Genomic DNA, 17547 nt, shown 5'->3' with positions numbered 1-17547 from the left:
ATTAAAGGGCAAAAAGGAACACAGAACAGAACTCAAAGAAGAAAGAAAAGAAAATCAAATTTAAAAGAGAGTGAAAGCAAGTTAGATAGTTAGAAAAAGACAAAAAACCTCTAAGAGGAGCAATGGTGGAGGATTGCTGGCACTTTTATGGGGGGGGTGCAATAATTTTGTATGTTGTAAACTTTATCACTATTGCAACTTATTTATCATAATAATTTTTTTGATTTTTGCTTTTTGAGTCTCACCCGGTGATGCACAAGGGTTACTCCTGGCTCATGCACTCAGGAATTACTCCTGGCGGTGCTCAGAGGACCATATGGGATGCTGGGAATCTAACTCGGGTTGGCTGCATGCAAGGCAAATGCCCTCTGTGCTGTTGCTCCAGCACCCAATCATAAATAATTTTTAAAATGCCTCCAAAAGTAAGATAGCAATAAACCATTACAGAAATTAAGAACGCATTAGAAGCAGTGAAGATAAAAAAAAAAACTGACTACTGGAAAAGCACTAGAGAGAGAAAATCAGGGGAGATGTTTCCCTTGCACATGGTTGACCTGGTTCCGATCCTTGGCACCACATAAAGTTCCCCTGCACAACCAGGAGTGATCCCTGAGCACAGAGCCAGAAGTAAGCCCTGAGCACTGCTGGGTATGGTTGCCAGGCCCCCCAAAATAGAGATTACTAGTGTAAGAAGAGAAACTTTTAAAAGGTAACATATAAGGGAGAGAAATTGCTCAATGAACTGGGAGCTCATACTTTACATATAGGAAACCCAGGTCTGATACCCAGCACTGCACTGTGTGGTCTGCAGAGTATCACTATGTGTGGCCCCTGAAAAAAAAATAAATTAGTAACTAGCTTATTAAATTGCTTGTTTTAGCTTGATAAATTTGTAAGAAAAATTAAATTTAAAGATGATACAAAAAAGTGGAAAAGTAGAATGAAAATTTGGAAAATGTCAAATATCTAGGAAAGCGTATTAAGGAAATTCAGCATAAAGTGTAATTTCTGAAGAAAATGAGGATCGTTGTATCTTGCCGTGGAGACACTAAGCCCTTGTACAAGAGATTACTAAGGTGAAAGATCATGTTACAGGTTAGGCCTTCTGTGCTTATATTTTGTTAATTGAGATTAGTTGCCTTCTATTGCATACCATATAATCTGGTGTGCTACTCCTGGTTTATCGGTGTTGTAGAATTAGAAATGTTGCACCTCTGCAAATTGTGTGCTTCATAAAGTCCCATAATTTTAAACAGGGTGACAGCTGGGGTTAAATTTTTAACAGGGCTGTGCCTTTGGGGCATGTGCATGACTGGGGGTTCTGGAAGTTCAGGGAGATGAGGAGAGGTAGCCCATTCCTGACTCTAAGAACCTGAGGATTTCAGTCACAAAGCCCAGATACCAGAGTTTTCACTGGAATAATTTCTGGGTCAGGCTCATCCAGAGCAGTGGAGTCTGGCCAGGAGCACAGCCGCAATTGTGGAGTGTGGAAGGTTTTGGCTGCTGGAGGTCTGTTTGGGCAGGCACTGGACCGATCTGGCCCCCATAGAGGCTCGCTGGGCGACTCAGCACAAGAGAAAAATATTTGAAGCACTGGGGTTTTCAAAAAGTAAGGGAGAAAAGTGTGAGGAAAATGTCAAGTTACTTAGAAGTAGGAAAGTAAACTGACACCAGAATTCCGCCAAATAATGATTTTTCAATAGTAGAACACTGTGAAGAAATATAAATTGATTCTGGGAAGAAAATATGACTTCAAATTTTATGTATAAAGACAAAATTATCCTACTCATAAAAGCTAAGAGGTCGATATATTCTTAATTCAATTTTCACTGTCACTGTCACTGTCCTCCTGGTGTTCATCGATTTGCTTGAGCGGGCCCAGTAACATCTCCATATTTTTGAGATATGTTGTTACTGTGTTTGGCACATTGAAGTTACTGTGTTTGGTACATTGAATAAGTCACGGGCAGCTTGCCAGGTTTTGCCATGCAGGCGAGATAGTCTTGGTAGCTTGCTGGGCTCTCCTAGAGAGGGGCGGAGGAATCGAACCTGGCTCAGCCTGGCTGGCTGCGAGCAAGGCAAACGCCCTACTGCTGTGCTATCACTCCAGCCCAGGGACGAGACATAATAAAGAAAAGCCAAAGGATTCTTGGAGATAGTGAAGACCCAGCCCAGCCGCCAAAGAGAGCAAACGGGGCATGTGGGGACACTCCTCGGCTTCTTCCTCCTGCCAGACTCTCCCCGCTCCCAGCCCTCTCTGTCTGGAGACTCTGCAAGGCCCTGCCTTTGGGTGGAGTGCATTTCCATGGGAGTTGAAAGTTAAAGCGGTCCGAGGTGGGAGGGAACCTGGGAAGTCAGGTGGAGGGAAGCAGACATTGGTGGTGGCATGGGTACTGGAACTTAGTATACCTAAAACTCAACTATGGGGCACTTGTGAAATCATGGCACCCTTAATAACATCAAAACACGAGCAAACATAGACTACATAGTAAACTTATTTGCTTTCTTTTTTGAAAAGAAGTGAGAAATTAACATAAAATTTCATTCATAACTTCAAAAGTGGGCACAGAATTAGAAATAATTCCTGAGCACCATTGGGTGTGGTCCAAAAACCGGTATAAGAAAAAAAATCATTCATCAAATGTTAACTCTACTAATTAATTTAAGAATTAGTAAAGATATTGCATATAATTAAACAAATAATGGTTTCTGCTGGAAAGAATAAAAAAAATTTTTTTTTCTTTTGGTTTTTGGGTCATATCCAGTGATGATCAGGAGTTACTACTGTCTATTCAGGAATCATTCCTGGCAGTGCTCAAGGGATCATATGAGATGCTGAGGATCCAATCTAGGTAAGACAAATGTTAGATGAGTGTTCTACCCACTGTACCATCTCTCTAGCCCCAAAGCCAATAATTATATAAAAAAAATAAGTTCAGCCCTTCTCTTACATCCTTGTTTCAAACACACATAAACAAAGGAAATATTAATTTTCAAATATTTACACATGTTTAGCATGCATTTTGCAACCATACATGAATGTAAAATATTTTTAAAGAAAAACTTCTTTGTTAAATCCAAAATCTACTTTATTTTCTTGCTAAAAATAGAAGTTATTTTTTAAATGTCTCCAGTATGAAAGTAAAAGTTAGAAAAAGATGCATCTAGAAAATGTTGGCGAAAGTAGAAGTCACTGTATCAATTGTGATTTAAAAGACAGATAAAAATAAAATAAAGGATTTGGGGGGAGGGGCACACACCTGGTGATGTTCAGGACTTATTCTTGGATCTGAACTCAGGGATCACTCCTGGCAGATTCAGGGGACTATATAGGGGGGGCCAGAAATAAAACCCATGTTGGCTGCTTGCCAGGCAAGCATCCTATTAGCTGTACTATGGCACTGGCCCCCAAACAAAAGAAGCTTAATAAAAGATGTTAAAAAAGTATAAATTTATTTGTTTTACTGATATAGGGTATAGTTCACAAAGATTAAAAAAAAATCAGTCAACTTTAGAAAGAAAACCTCGTCTACTGTTTGTGGGAATGTTATCCAGTACAGCGTTTATGGAAAGCAATATGGAGATCTCTCAAAAAAAAAAAAAAGATGAGAACTCCCATAGATCCAGTGATACCACCTCTTTGCATCATATCAAAAACATAAAAAATTAATTTTAAAGGATATATGCGCACCCATGTTCATTGCTGCACTTAGTGCCATAACCAAGATATAGAAACAACCCAAAGACCCAGATATGGATGAATGGATTAAGAAGTTGTGGTACATATGCATAATGGAATACTAAGCAGCTCTAAGAAAAAACAAATTTATGCAATTTGCTACTAATATGAATGGAATTGAAGGATATCACATGAGTAAAGTCAGGTTAGAAGGAAGGGATAAATACAGAATGATTTCTTTCATATGTGGGACTTGGGCTAGAGCGAAAGCACAGTGGTAGGGCGTTTGCCTTGCACACAGCCAACATGGCCGACCGGAGTTCAATTCCTCCGCCCCTCCTGGAGAGCCTGGCAAGCTACCGAGAGTATCTCGCCCGCATGGAAGAGCCTGGCAAGCTACCCGTGATGCCAAACACAGAAACAACAAAGTCTCCAATGGAAACATTACTGGGCCCGCTGGAGCAAATCAATGAACAACGGGAGAACAGTGACAGTGATGGGGGACTTAAAGATACAAGCTAAGTACCAACAAAGGGTAAAAAGTACTTCAATGGGAGAACTGATTCAACAATTGATCTGGGGGAAGAATGTTGAAAGGGAGGATTATTTGGGTGTGTGGGAAAGAGCCATAGAACGGGTAACAGGTGTGGTGTTGGAATTATGTGCATGAGAAGCCATTATTAACAGTATTGTAAACCACAGAATCTCAATCAATTTTTAAAAAATTAAACATTGTCTTAAAAAAGTTAGCAACCTTTAAGGAATGAATACTGTCTGAATAAAATATACCAGAAAAACCTATTTGTAACACAAAAGGAAATAGATTAAAGGTGTAAAAAGAAAATAGTGACCCACATCATTTAGTACATTACAAAATAAGAATGCCTATCAAAATAAAGAATATAAAGTTCAAACAACAAAATTAATAGTTCTTAAGTATTATATATTATATTATATATTATATATAACTCATTCTATAAGTTATGTACACATAAATTTCTGTACCTTATAAACAGACCAAAAATAATAATAAAAAGGCCTACTTGGGGATTGGCTGCACCTGTCAGTGCCCAGGGCTTACTTCTGGCTCTGTTACTAGGGATCACTCTAGGTGCTGCTCAGGGGGCAATATTTGGTGCCAGGGATCCAACTAGGGCTAGCTGTATGCAATGCAAGCAACCTTAACCTCTATATTACCTTCCTGATCCCCCAAAATGTCTATTTTAAAAACCAATTCAATATTGCACTTAAACATTTATTTTAAAAAATTGATTATGAAGAGGTTGCAAATTAAAGGCAAGGGCAAAACAAAAAAAGATCTAGTACAGCCACTTCTTCACTTAAAACACAAATAAACAAGAAATTAACAAGGAAAAATAGAGATGGCACCGAGATCATTCTCTATCACAAAGAATAGACTCCTCAATGGCTGCTGGAAGAGTTGAATATTTACATACAAAAGAATAGTGTTCACCGCATACATGAAAATGAGCTTGGAATGAAATAGCAGCCTTTATGTAAGAGCTCAGTCTATAAAATTTAAGAAAAAATATAGCGATGTGAGTTTTCATAGCCAGTGTTTGGCAATAAAATTCTAATATATGAAACTGAAAACATAGGGGGGGAAAAGTGAGAAATTGATAAACTGGGCTTCATCAAAGCTTAAAAACTCCTTTACATTCAAGAACATAATAAAGAAAGTGAAAGGAAAAAATGCAGAAAAGAAGACAAAATTTCGAACAAAAGCCTGACACTCAGAATGTATCAAGAACACATAAAATCCAAAAGCAGGAAATCAAACAACTTGATTTAAAATTAGTTAAAAGACTTAGACATTTAGCCAAAGAAATCCCAATGGCACAAAATACTTAAGTGTATTAAGACATTTGCCCTTATCAGTCATCAGGGAACTACAGAAAATAATCACATTGAAACAAAACCCACATTCACCAAGATGGCCATAACAACAAATGTTGGCAAAATAACAAATGACTGACAACCATAAAGCAACTCAGATTCATACTACATAGAAACTGCTGTATAAAAGCAATACATATACATTGAAATTCTACTTGGGACAGTCAGAGGCATGCAGACAGGGCATGGGTATGAGAAAACAATGAAGAAGTTGATGTTCTCAAAAGATTAGAAAGAAAAGGGAACTAGGAGTGATAGGACAGTGGTTTGGGCATCTGCCTTCACTGTATGTCTAGGTTTGATCCCTAACAACTCCTCCATCCCACCCCCAGCACCAACTGGCATGATCTCTGAGTACAGAATCAGGAGCAAGCTCTCAGCACCACTGGGTATGGCCCCAAAACAAAAAGATTGGAAGGAACAGAGTAGAAACAGAGTCTGAGCAAACAATTCTTTCTGGGGAACATTATGATTTATAAGACATTGAAAAAGATGTAGAAGTGTTCAAAAAGTCTCCCGACACCATGGACCCAAACAACACTGCAATCTGCAACCACCACATTGACTTGCTGGCCCCATCAGCCAAGAATTGTCTGGAAGGGTTCCCCGCCTTCTGAATACCACTTGGGAGGTCCCTGCCCCAAATGAAAATAATTAAAAATAAAGTCCTAAAAGACATGTTGCCATAAGTAACAACTCTATCTTCAAAACAAACTTTAAGAATATTTATAAGAATAAATTTTTAAAAATCCCACATTGTTGGAGTATCGCTCTAAACATTTTAGGCTAGCATTGGTATGTCCTTTCTCCCTTGCCACAGGGAGCTTAGGTTTAAGCGCTCTGGAGACACTGCCATTCCTTTATTTATCTGTAACCTCTTCTCTGTGCTCTCCTCCCCAACCAGTTAATCATTTTTCCCCTTAATCAGATTCTGTTAACTTGTAAGGTCAGGTCCTTCTGAGGACACTGAACTTGTATTGTAAGTTAAATATTGCTCTTCCCTATCTTTTGCATAGTTTACTTTAAAGCAATGTCCTTTTTGTATGAAAAGAGGAAGATAGTTAATATTATGCTTTTGTAACTTGGAAGTTAATTGACTCTGAATAATATTCATTCCTGGACATCTGCTTTCTCAACTTAAGCCTCAGTTGCCCTTAGTTCCTAGCACCCCAAAAGCAGGGTCCCATCAAGGGAATGAATGGACCCAAGGCAAATTGTGAGCTACCCTGGCATTGAAATGGGCCAGGCCAATGCTCCACAATACTCACCTGTAAGTCAAGAGCATGGTCATGGACAAACTCTGTCATGGCCCAAAAGAGGTAACTCAATAAGGACCCTGCTGGGGTTAGGAAATACTAACCTGGCCTGAGGACTGTGGTCTGGAATATATAGTGAGATATCCTCAGGAAGAACCAAACTTTAAGCTTGATATATCTCTTACTGTGCTCATACAAAATGACATTGCTAGAAATATTAGAAATAAATTTACTACAACTATTTAAGTGGATAACTACCTGGGGAAAGAAGAAAGCAAACCCTGAATGGAATCCTGCCCTTGGGCGGATCTCCTAGTAATCTGGAGTAATCTCCTTCGATGAGATTTTGTCTTTGAGTTAATCTCCAGGAGGAATGGTCTTACTTCTCTTTGTTAATTTGTTAATCTTCAACATCACCCTACATGATTTTTATATAAACTAGGCTGCACGAGTGGGCTGGAGGTAGCCAGAGAGAGAAGCAGAAGGAGAATCAGAGGAGAATGGAGGGGAGATTGGAATAAACAGCAATTGATACACTGACCAGCCTGGTCCTCGTTCCTTCTTTTGCCTGCCCTTCGCCATTGGCCTCCCCGGGGTGGGGAAATTGGAGATCACCGAACACGGGCGGCAAGAGAGATAGAGCACGTCTGCCCTTTAGTAAATGCACACCACATCCCACTCATTATAGTGGACTTATCACTTGTCATCCCATTAATCTTCAATTTGCTCAAGCGGGTACTAGTAGTATCTCCATTTGTCCTTGTTGTGTGCTAGTGCAGACCAATGGCATCTGCCGGCTCCAGGAACACAAAGAGCCTCAAACCATTTGTTCAGGGTTTTGACCAAGTCTGACCATCTTGTAGGTGGGCGACCACACGTCCTTTTGACGTCCCGTGGAATCCAGTAGGTAACAGCTCTACTCCAGCAGTCCTCTCTAAATTGCATTACGTGTCTGGCCCATCTGATTTTCGACACCTTGGCAAATGAGACAGCATCCCTGATTCTTGATCGTCAACGGACGTCAGAACTCTGGATTCCTTCTCTCACTTGAGTGAAATGTGACATTCCGAACATAGCTCTTTCGATTCCTCTTTGAGATACCCGAATAGCATTCTTGTCCTGTTTTATAGTGGACATTTAATCAAAATGATCAGGCATGAAAGTAGCAGGGAAATATGATTAAAAATAAATAACAAATCAGAGGCTGGAGTGATAGTACAGCAAGTAGAAGCTTTACCTAGCATGTGGCCAACTTGGGTTCAATCCCCAGCATCCTATATGGTCCCCTGAGCATTTCCAGGAGTGATTCCTGAATGCAGAGCCAGGAGTAACCCCTGAGAATTACCAAGTGTGGACTCCCCAAAACAAAATAATAATAAAAAATAATGAATCAACAAATCAAACCGAAATAGAACAGACAGAAATTTTATTCTATTGTTTGCTTTTCGACTACCCCGGTTGTGCTCAGGGATTTGAGCTTTGTACTCGGGGATCACTCTTGGGCTGGGATCAATATGTGGTGCCTGGGATAGAATCCGGGTGTGCTGCATGCAAAATAAATATCATACTCACTGTATCTGTAACCGCATCTCTGGCTCCAGAACTGATACAAATTTTAGAATTAGCAAATAAGCATATTAAAATAGCAATTGTTAACTATAGTTCATTTCTTGTTGTGTACAGCAATACTTTCCAGAGATCTGACCTCTCTTGACTTCTGACTACAGATCTTGAGCAAAGAAGCAAAACAAATTAGAAACAGGTACCAGAAAAATTGGAATCAGGGAATACTTTCTCAGAAATAGGACAATTTCCTCTATTCCCATCGGGAGGAGGGAAGACAGTAAAGAATACCAACAGCCAGAGAGATAGCACAGCAGATAGGGCATTAGCCTCATACACGACCTGTCTGGGTTTGAGCCTTCCAGGTATGACCCCTGAGCACAGAGCCAGGATTAAGCTCTGAGCACCACTGGGTGTGGCACCCAAACAAACAAATCAAAAAACGCATTGCCATCTCCTGGCAGCTCTTAAACCCAACCAGTCCTAGAGGGGGAGCAGAAGTTCCTGCCCCAAAGACTGATGCTGCTTGTGTGGGAAACTCTGTCACTGAAGAGACACAGCCTCAAAGGCCTCAAGAAGCATTGAACTGCCTTCCTGTCCATCCCCAACACTGCGTCCGGTCTTGTTCTGCTCCCAGGTCAGTGAAAATTCAAACTCAGGACACCAGCTCTCCCACACGCCCCAGGTATCCTCTGGACCCTGGGCCATCCACCATCCCTTAGCCCCTTCCTGTCCCTCCCCAGTGCTGTTCCCCATCTTCTCTGGCTCCCAGGTCTGTACCCAACCCCCCCTCCCCCCCACCAGGTACCCCCTAGGGGGCGGGGCCTCTGAAAAAGTGGGCGTGGCCTCCGCAGAAGTGGGCATGGTCTGTTTGGGGGACCCTGGCTGCTCACACAGCTGCAGGTAAATTACCCAAGCCCAGCAATCTCCTGTAACATCTCAGTCTCCATACCACTACAATAACATGAAACAACACAAATCCGCACCATGAGGAGAGGACAATAAAAAGAGTCCAAAAGCCTTGATAGGTGTTACTCACATAAGGGAGCTCTCTGATAAAGAATTCAGATATAAAGTAATAAAGATGTTTAATGAACTCAAAGAAAATGTGAGACAGATATCCAGTAAATTAAAGGAGGACTTGAAAGAAACAATAGAGAAAATACAGGAAAAAATGAGAGCAGAAATTGGAAAGTTACTCACAGAAATATCACGAATAAAGAATTCGGTAGATGAAATAAACCCAGTCTGTGCTCTCAACAGTAGAATGGCTGCAGCTGAAGACAGAATCAGTAAGCTGGAAGATGAGCTGCAGGAAGCCTACAGGCAACAACAAACAATGGCAAGAGATCTCAAAATAGCTCTAGATCGAATCAGAGTCCTAGGAGATGATTTCAAGAGGAACAACTTTAGAATCATTGGAGTACTAGAAGGTCAAGGAAACAATCTCAATGAAAAAGCCATGGTTAAACAAATCATTGCTGAAAAGTTCCCAGAGTTGGAAATACAGCCGTCCAGATTCAAGGAGCCCGAAGGGTGCCAGCTAAAAGAGACCCTAACAAAAACACTCCAAAACATATCATAGTTAGAATAATGGATGCCATGGATAGAGACATAATACTGCAAGCAGCAAGGTCAAAGAAGGAAATCATATACAAAGGAGTACCCCTTAGATTCACAGCAGACTTATCAGAGGAAACACTCTAAGCCCGAAGGCAAGGGTGGGAAAAAACTTACTGAAATGAATGCTTCACCAAGAATACTTTATCCAGATAAACTCTCACTCAAACTTGAAGGAATGGTACACTATTTTGTGGATAAACAGCAGTTCAAGAACTTCATAGACTCAAAACCAACATAAAAGAAGGGCTAAAGGGGCTACTGTAAGACAAGACAAACCCCTACAAGCACAACAAACCCTTACAGAAAGATGACACAAACTCCATAACAATAATCTCTCTCAACGTCAATGGTTTAAATTCACCAATTAAGAGACACAGAGTGCACAGAATGGCAAAATGAATTCAGAGACAGAACCTAACATTCTATTGCCTACCAAAAACACATCTGAACAATCAGAACAAACACAGAGTCAAAGTCAAAGGATGGAAAACAACCCTGCAAGCAAACGATTCCCTCAAAACAGCTGGAGTGGCCTTGCTAGTATCGGACAACATAGATTTCAGGTTGAAAAAGATTAGAAGGGACAGTGAAGGCCATTTTTTATTAGTCAAGGGATATGTACAGCAGGAAGAAATCACACTCCTAAACGTATAAGCACCCAATGAGGAACCAGCCAAATACCTACAACAACTGCTAACAGACCTTAAGAAGGACATGGCAAGAAATACAATAGTTGGAGACTTCAACACCACCTTATCACCCCTGAATAGATCAAGAAGATTAAAACTCAGCAAGGAAATAAACCAGTGTTGGTGAGAAAGGGACCCTCCTTCACTGCTGGTGGGGATGCCGACTCGTTCAGCCCCTTTGGAAAACAGTGTGGATGATTCTCCAAAAATTAGAAATTGAGTTCCCATTTACCCAGCAATACCACTCCTGGGAATATATCCCAGAGAGGCAAAAAAGTATAGTCAAAATGACATCTGTACTTCTGTGTTCATTGCTGCACTGTTCACAATAGCCAAAATTTGAAAAAAAAAAAAACCCAGAGGTCTCAAGACAGATGACTGGTTAAAGAAACACTGGTACATCTACACAATGGAAAAATATGCAGTTGTTAGAAAAGATGAAGTCATGAAATTTACATACAAGTGGTTCTACATAGAAAATACCATGCCAAGTGAAATGAGTCAAAAAGAGAGGGACAGACATAGAAAGACTACACTCATCTGGGGAATATAAAGTAACAGAATGGGAGTCAAACACCCAAGAATAGTTGAGATAAGTACCAGGAGGTCTGCTCCACGGCTTGGAAGCTGGCAGCACATGCTGGGGGGAAAGGAAGCTCAGATAGAGAAGGGAACACCAAGTAAAGGATGTTTGGAGGCCTTGCTCGCGATGCAAGATGCATACTGAAAATAGATTATAGACCAAACAAGATGGCTACTCAATACCTCTATTGCAAGCTACAACACCCTAAAGGAAAGAGAGCAAAAGGGAATGCCCTGCCATAGAGGTGGGGGGGGGGGGGGATGGGACAGGGGGATGGGAGGGTTACTGGGATTATTGGTGGTAGAGAATGGGCACTGGTGGAGGGATGGGTACTCAATCATTGTACAACTGAAACCCAAGCACAAAAGTTTGTAGGTCTACAACTGTACCTCATGATGTTTCACTAATAAAAAAAAAAGAAGAAGCATTGAACCTCATGCAGGAAGTGTGGCAAGATGGGCCGTTGGCAACAGACTGTACAAAATTCTAAAAAGGGGGATTCTGCCCAGCCCCTTCACCTTGTCCCTGGCCACTGCATCACACTCAGTATGAAGGTTTGGGTGTCCATGGACAGGTAAGTCAGTCCAGTTTCTGCTGGGTACAGGAACCACTTACTCAGTCCTAATTTCCTTCCGAGAACCTCATTCCTCCTCCTTTTCTATAATGGGGATAAACAGAGCCTCCTTTTTCTAATATTTTGCCCCATCCACTCCCAAATTCTGTTTTTAGAGCAGAAAATTTCCCAAGAGGGGACAGGGGACGGGTGCCACACTGGATTTCCTGCCGTCCTTTCTAAGGATTTTATCTGTGGTTCAACTCCCAATCGCAGAAATGGGACACTGGCATCCTTAGGAACTTTCTGCTGTTATTCAATTAAATAGAAAAACTATATGAAGCTTAAATACCTTCTACCCTTCTGCATCTATCTTGGTGTCTCCGCCATGCCACACAGCATGAGGACTGCTTCTATCCAGCTGCTCACTGTGAACTTCCCATCAGCTGACATCTATTTGGTCATTCTACAATCTGATGGCTTGGTACCATAGTTTTTCTCAAACACTCTGGGAGCAGAGTTTGCTCTGAGAACAAAAATGAGCAGTGTCCTAATTGGTCAACAAGACTGTCTGTGCCGTGCACGCTCTTCTCTCTCTTTTCTGGCTCCACATCAGCCACCTCCTGTCATTCTTGATGGGTCATAGAAAGAGCAAGACATCAGCTTGGGAAAGAGGATATGCTTGTATCTTTTCAGGAAAAGATGCCAAATCTCTCTCTTGAGATCCTGATAAGCAAATGGAAAAGGCCTGTTGAGCATCACTGCCCCACTGGGGACAAATAAAAGTTTCCCCATGAGGCATGAAGAATATTGATCTATACCAGTAAAGAACCAACCAGTCTGTTTATGAAGGTGTTGGTAAATTATGCAGGTAAGCAAAATGCTGATTGCAGAATGGGAGAATCCACCACCTTTGACACTCATTAACGAAACTGGTTCGATGCCTGATTCATGGGACCTTAGAGACCCAAAAAAATCATCTAGAAGAATGTACCTCCGAAGTTAATTATTTTGGCTTTACCAATCCCCCGTCTGTATCTTTGATGACCTGTTATCTTACTGAAGAAATTGAGTGACTTCAGTTTCACTAATAAGTGAAACTCTGTACAAACTTGTGCAATAATACCTTATGTTAAGGAGGTATGGTGCCACCAGCAGGTCAATCTGTAACTGCGGGGTGAGTGCATCAGCAGCCTGATGGTGCCTTCAGACTTCCAGATACCCCAAAATTGCCGCTATGCCTTTGGCTGGACCCCAACAATTTGGGGCCAAGTTTACCAAGAAATTAATTAAATGGCCAAAAGTTAGGTGTGTGGGAGCCACACCCACAAACCACCCCCGGCTCAGCTATACTAGCTCATGTATTGGCTTTATTTCAAAGACCCATAAATCTCAAGAGAGATCAAAAGCTGCAGTTAGGACCAGTGGAGCAATGCGCTGTGGGTGAGCAGTCTCGCCCTGCGGGTAATATGTCAATAGTTTATTTCTCTGGACAAAAATGGAAACAAGGGCCATGATCCAGAGACACAAAAGAATCTCCAAACAGAGCAGCTTGCCAAAGAGATGCCTCCGGACTTTAAGCCAGATTGACTTCACAGGGGTGCCTCAAGATGGGGTAGGCGTTGCCCCTCCACCTGCCCCCTAAAAACCCTGGTGGCCGCCAACTTCCAGAACCCAATGGAAAGTTCAGGTACGCAGATTCAGTGACAGCAAACTTCAGTGACAGAAAAGAAATAGGGGATAGACTGGTCCCTCACATCCCCCATCCCCATGGGACCCTGAAGGTCACGCCCACAAATTGTCTCTGGCTGCTGCTACTTAAGGTCCTTAACAGCCATGATCCAGGGACACACAAAAGAGTCTCTTAGCTGAGCAGCAGCTCGCTGCAGAGATGCCTCTGGGTTTTAAGCCAGGTCAACTTTACTGGGGTGCCTCAGATGGGGGCAGGCATTTCCCTCCACCTGTCCCCTGAAAAAAACCTTGCTGCCGCCAACTTCCAGAACCCAGTGAGAAAGAAGTGCAGGTACCCAGGTTCAGTGATGGCAAACTCCAGGGCTCAAGGGAGAGGGGATGGGCTGGTCCCTCTCATTCCGCCCCCTCCCCCAACCCGTCCCCATGGGACCCTGGAGGTCACGCCCACAAACTCCCTCCAGCTGCTACTTTAGCTCCATAATGGCCGTGATCCAGAGAAACACAAAAGAGCTTCTCCAAACCAAGCAGTTTACTGAAGAGATTCCTCCGGACTCTAATTTCCAGGAGTGCGTGGCTGCGCTTTTTTTTTTTTTCATTAGTGAGACACCTTGAGGTACATTTGTAGACTTACAAATTTTGTGCTTGGGTTTCAATTATACAATGATCAAATACCCACCCCTCCACCAGTGCCCATTTCCCACCACCACAGATCCCAGTATCCCTCCCACCCCCCCCCCCCATCCTCCCCATCCCACCCTGCCTCTGTGGCAGGTCATTCCCCTCTGTTCTCTCTCTCTCCTTTTGGGTGTTGTGGTTTGCAAAAGAAGCATTGAGTGTCAATCATGTTTGGTCTATAGTCTACTTTCAGCATGCATTTCCCATCCTGGGAGGGTCCTCCCAACACCCTTTACTTGGTGCACCCTTCTCTATCTGAGCTGCCTTTTCCCCTAGCATGTGTGACTGGCCTCCAAGTCATGGAGCAGAATTCCTGGTACTAATCTCTGTGGCCACTCTCTTATGGCCAAGTGACATCTTACGCTAATCATAACAAGTAATACAAAAGAGTATGGGGGAGATTACCTGCCATAGAGGCAGGGGGGAGGTTGGGATGTAGGGGATACCGGGACCTTGGTGGTGGAAGATGTGCACTGGTGGAAGGTTGATCGATCTTTGTGTGACTGAAACTCAAACAGGAAAGCTTTGTAACTGTATCTCACGGTGATTAAAAAATAATAACAATAAAATAATAAAATAACAAAATTAACGTTCTGAATTTTTAAAAAAAAGTAATGTGGAGTTTATGCCCAATTCAATCAGCTTAATCAATGGTTGAATAAATAGTAGTACTCCTATATTAGGTACAGTCTACAACCGTTTCTAATGTAAGAACATTAGAAAACTATATACCTTATGTTAAGTATTGAGAGAGACACTTTGCTCTGTATCTCTTGCAGATTATCCACTTGCCTAAATTCCAGCATGTCTTTAAGAGCTATCAATCCCTTTATATAAAGCTTAACAGGCTGTATGGATGTCATTAAGCTTCCCAGGGCATGGCAGGACTCCCCTTCAAAGTATTTTGTAGAAAGATTATTAGAGAAGATACTGAAAAGATCTCAAGGGTTTTTTTTATCAATGCTTATCCTTGGAATTATGGGATTAATAACATTAATGGCCATGGCAGCTGTTGCTGAAACTGCACTTCACCAGGCCACCGAAGCCGTCCATTTTGTTGAGAACTGGCATAAAAATGATAGTTTATTATGGAATAGTGAACAACAAATTGATATGAAATTGTTACCCAAATAGCAGACTTGCAACAAGCAGTGGTCTTCTAGGGAATGAAACACTAAATCTACAAACTAAAGCTCATTTAAAATGTGATTGGAATTTTACCCAGTTCTGTGTTATTCCCAAAATTTATAAGGAAACACAGCATTTATGGGAACTAATTAGGAAACATTTGTTTAATCAGGAAATGTTTCTAATGATATACAATGTTTGCAACTTAATCTTTGATACTTTCTCTTACAAATTAAAAGTTTTTTTTCCCCATCAATGATCTATTTGAAAACCTGACTGATGGCATAACCAGTCTCAATTCAATCAAAAAATTATCATCCCTTATGGCAATTATAACAGCTCTTTTTTTTAATCATTATATTTGCACTTAGTTAGGTGTACTCTGGAGAAGACACCACAGAACCCACATCAACAGGACCAAGATGCCTACCATTGTGAGGCTACAAGCCTGCAAAGCAAAATAAAATAATAAAAAGAATAAAATCTAAATCAAATAATAATAAATAAGGGGAAATAGCATTACTTCAGTCCTCAGGAACAAATCCTGAAGGGCAAATTTATCATTTTATAAAAAGTGCAGTTAAACTTTTTTATAATCATTTTTATATTTATATTTTGTATTTATATTTTTATAATCATTTAAATAATCATTTTTATAATCATTGGACTGGATTGATAGCACAGCGGGTAGGACATTTGTCTTGCATGTGGCCGACCCGGGTCCTCTGTCCCTCTTGGAGAGCCCGGCAAGCTACTGAGAGTATCCCGCCTGCATGCAAAGCCTGGCAAGCTTTTCAATGACATATTCAATATGCCAAAAACAGTAACGAGTCTCACAATGGAGACGTTACTGGCGCCCACTTGAGTAAATCGATGAACAACAGGAGGACAGTGCTACAGTGATAATCATTGATATGAAGGTTGTGTGAGTCTATAAATTTAAATAATTTGATTTGAAATCATATTATATGCTTAAAACATTAAGTGATCTAAGAAACTTGTGGAATACTGCATTATGATGTAAGTGAAATATTTGCTTTTCTTTTTCCTTTGTGCCCTTTTTATGTTTTTATTTTAGAGCAATGTCCTTTTTGTATAGACAAAGGAAGACAGTTAATGCTATGCTTTTGTAACTTTTGATTGACTATGAAAAATATTCACTCCTGGGAACCCATCATATTCACTTGACTTGAGCTTCAATTGCCCTTAAATTGGTGTTAGTTCCTAACACCCCACGAGGTGGGTCCCAGGGCCTTGGGTGGGCCTAGTGTGAGGAGTAAGCTACCCTGGCTTCAACATGGGACAACATAAGGTCCATGAGAAGTTTAATAGATTAAGAACATGATTTTGGAATAAGCTCTGTCATAACCCAAAAAGAAGTAACTGAAAAAGACCCTATTGGAGTAAGGAAAAGCTAACCTGACCTGAAGGACTGTAGTCTGGGAAATATGGCAAGATATCCAAGGAAAAGTCACTCTTTGTTATGAGTCCAGAGAGACTATTTTAAGCGAGATCAAGGATATAGATTAGTGTGTATCTTACTGTGTTTATAAAAAATGACTATAAATATTAATAAGATGTAAGTTCAATATGATTGTTTAAATGGATCACCAGTAAAGGAAAAGAGAAAGCAAAATGGTTCAGCAATTTGCTTTTCTGTATAAATCAGAGCCAACAGGAATGACTTAAACAAGTGCATTATAGTAGGTTGATTTAATGAACGGTAAGGAGACTCGAGTCTCTTCCTGAGGAGCAACTATATCACAACACCCAATCCATTTCCCTCTGCCTAATCAAGTCAAGACTACTGGATCACAGAGCAGCAAAACAAGAAGGGGGAGATGTTGGGGACTGGAATGCAAAATGCTGGATCCCCAAGAAGGAGAGCCACCTCTGAGAGGATATCCTAGTACAATTTCCCCTGAGGGAAGAGCATTACATCTATTTGTGTTCACGTGCAGCCAGACCCATGTTAATCCCTGCCCCTCCTACACATACTGACCATGGTTGTTCTTTTTTTTTTGTACATAAGCCCTGTCTGATCCCAATAAAAATGTTGCTGGCCACTAGCCTGTGACCCTTCCTCTGTCCACAGCTGGGGTAATATATATCAGTCTGAAAACATAACAGGGAACCAGATCACCACACGGTGTTGGTGACACAGACCCTCAAATATATGATTATTTAAT

Source organism: Sorex fumeus, unplaced genomic scaffold (assembly GCF_029834395.1).
Source record: "Sorex fumeus unplaced genomic scaffold, SorFum_2.1 ptg000063l, whole genome shotgun sequence".
In the NCBI taxonomy this organism is placed as follows: Eukaryota; Metazoa; Chordata; class Mammalia; order Eulipotyphla; family Soricidae; genus Sorex; species Sorex fumeus.
The sequence above is the reverse complement of the archived record's forward strand: the minus strand, read 5'-3'. Positions refer to the sequence as shown.